The following is a 3559-nucleotide window of genomic DNA, read 5'->3' as shown; positions in this document are numbered from 1 at the left end:
TAATTGAACTGTAATTTGTGCTTTAATAACTGTGCATGATCTAGTTTACAAGACAAATGAATTTCTGATTACTGTTATATACATACAATGGCATTTCATGTTGCAAGACTTTTATTATTACTACATGCAACACGATATAGTTCTAATAATGCACATAACAGAATTGGCACCATTATCAGACAAACTAAAAATGCCGACGAAGTTCAGTACATAGACAGAAAGTGTTTTGAGGCCCAGTATGAGCCAGAGATTACGTATTACACTAGTATAGTGTGTAGGGAAGTAAGGACCACAAAGCTGCTTTTCTAGGTGATAGATAAAGTGCCGGAAAGTGCCTAAAACCCACATAAAGTGTAGAATTCTGCATAAATCAGCAAAATTCAGCATTTTAACAAGTTTATTACATGCAAAAATATAACTAAATGGTCCTGAATGCTTTCCTAAGTGTCGTGAATCAAAAGGGTCACAAAAGGGTACATAAAGAACACTAAATGGTATAGTTTGACACTGTAACGAACCGGTATCTAACCGAACAACCGGACACTACCCGAAACACCAAAATTATACTAGAAGCATTGTTCTAATGTTTCTGATATAGTTATGATCCCCGAACACCCTAACACACTATATGACACCTTATATGCATAACACTTAAACATTATACTTAGAATCTCACTAATTAACATAACTTACCATCAAACTTACACTTAGACCCCCTCCCCCCTTATATTTACGGTCACTTATGTGGCCCCACCACCCAAAATCTTACAAGATTTTCCTTGATCTTTCTTGGATACACTAAGATTTATTAAAGATTTTGTTGTGTACATATGGAACATAATAACCAAAGGTTAAACCCATGTTAGAGAACTAGTATATTATACCCACAAGACCTTCATTCTCTTACATACCATCTTCAACCTCCATCCACCTCCTTCCTCCTCCTCTAACTTACGGCCCAACACCCCCTCACCTCCATCAATTTTTCTAATCCATTCCAAGACTATCCAAGGGTGATCTAAGGTGTCTCGGGCCTATCTAAGAAGGTTGCAAGAAACGAAAGTTGAAGGACCTCTCTCTAGTGTTTTTATCCACTTGTTTTCTTCACTTGATCATCCCTAGCCTTGTGCTAGTGGTAAGAGTCTTGATCTATCCATTTTACTTCTATTTTAAGTGGTTAAAAGATCATTCATAATGATAATCTTGAAGAACACTAAGAAACTTAAAGATAAAACTTTAACATAAGCTTATAAACAAATGAATACTTGTTGATTGTGTTTATTTGCTTCTTGTTGATTGATTACTAATGTTAGTGATGTTAGACATCATATGGAACCTACTAGATTGTGATTAAACACATGATCTAGTAAGTTAATGTGATGATCTTGTGAAAGACCAAGATCATCATACCTTATGTTTACATGAACTTGAAAAATAAAAAGTTGTTTTCATGTGATGATGATTTAAACAAAATACAAGTCTTGTGAGTAGATGATTTCTAAAATAGTTTTCCAAAGAAACCAAGCTAAATCACAAAGATTTACATGAACATTGTTTTAAAAAGAACCAATCATGTTTCTCGTGTTGAAACAAGTATAAGAACACTTTGTTTACAAGAAAAATTCAAAAGAATGATTTTTGGAAAAATCATCTAGTAAGTTGTAAACACCTAAAACTTTTAAGAATGAGATTTTTAAAGAAATAAACACACCTTAAAGGATAACTAAGTTCACTAAACATATTACCAAGTTACTACAAGTTTTTACGAAAACTCAAGTTCATGATCATTATGTAGGTAGCTCTGTTTTAGCTCTTGGTAAGTGTAGATTGTTTGTTGATTGTTTATGATGATTTTTGAAAAGAAAATGATATACTTTAATAGCATGGACACCTCCATTTTTAGGGGAAACTATGGCAAAAATTTCTAAAAACATAAACACTTAGAAAAATATTTTCTAAACAAGTATTTACAAGTGAGTTTTAGCTATGGTTTTCAACATAAACTTTGCCATAGATTTTGTTACAAAAATACAAGTATTGGAGGTTGGTTTTCATAAATAAAAATGGATAAATATGTATTTAGAATATATATTTACACATTGTGTGTGATTATTCATATACTTTGTGAAATAGTTATATTATTTTAGGGTAAAATAATACAACTTAACAAATACCAAGAATTTACAATCCAAAAATATTACCAAAAATCACAAGGAATAAATATATAAGTTACACACTTAATATTGTGAAACCGAACGAAAAAACGTAACTTACAAGATATTCCGGAAACTACATTTATGAGCATATTTTTGGTAAATATTGTTTTGGATACAAAAGAAATGAAAGTATGATTTTTATTATTATTACAAAGTATATATCATATTTTCAACAAGAAGAGAATATATTATTTTCGGAAGTTAAATTATATTTTCTTGGAATATTTAGAAGATATATAGTTTTTGGGAAAAATATATATTTTCTTGAAATACATTATTTTTGGGACAAAACAAGTTTAAATATATTTTCTAAAGTAAGACTTGAAAATATAATTATTTTGGAACTACAAATACAAGAATACGAAAATGCATGGATGAAATACTCCCATCATTGGGAAGGAAATACGAAAATAAATACTTGAGAAGTATTGTAACAAAAATATTGTTTAACTATTATTCCAAAATCTAATATAATTTAATGTTAAAATAATTATTATTTTAACAAGGAATTATAACTTGGAATAATATTGAAGACATAAAAGAAACGTAACTCAAAAACGTAAATACTAAGCCAAGGCACGACCCATTCGTCTAATAGACCCTAGTACATTGTAGGGAGTCTTGTTTACTGAGGAGATTTGAGTTACGAATATCGAAGACGCAAAACTGTGAGTTCATGCTCCCCCTTTTCTCTTAACTGTTTTTAGCTTTATAACTCTCAGGGGTGGAATACATGTTACGAGTACTTAAACGGTATGAATTGCCTATGAAATGAATTATTAGATCATGTGAGCATAGACTTAATATTGAAATGCCATTAATTCTTAATTAGGGACGAAGGTTAGATCTAACGGGTACGGCCGAGCCCCACTCATGGTTCTCATGTGATCACTTGAGTGCTTCGGTGTCCCAGTCGAGGTAAATCGACATAGTCAAGGGAAATTGTCATAGTCAAGGTAAATTGACATAGTCGAGGGAAATCGACATAGTCGAGGGAAAATCGACAGGGGTATAAGCCTACTTATTACAAGTGCTCCCTATGTCCTCACATGCCTTAATATCCTTGTAAACCATTTATTTGATATGTTCATAAATGCTTTTCATACCTGTTTTTCAAAGGAGTCTCTCAAAGATTTACAAGATTGCTAGCACTCACACAAAACGCATGAACTCGCTCAACTTTTGTTGATGTTTTCGAAAATTACATGTATTTTAGGTAACAGGTTGGATCTTGGGCGTAGGTGTTGTTTCTAGAAGTAAATTTCAAGTTTAGATGTCATCCACTTTTGTTGGTTTGTAACCTAGTCGAAGGTTATGTTTTAAAACTCATAACCGGTGTTGTA

This window comes from Helianthus annuus, chromosome 10 (genome assembly GCF_002127325.2).
Source record: "Helianthus annuus cultivar XRQ/B chromosome 10, HanXRQr2.0-SUNRISE, whole genome shotgun sequence".
Taxonomy (NCBI): Eukaryota; Viridiplantae; Streptophyta; class Magnoliopsida; order Asterales; family Asteraceae; genus Helianthus; species Helianthus annuus.
Note: the sequence above shows the minus strand (reverse complement) of the source record.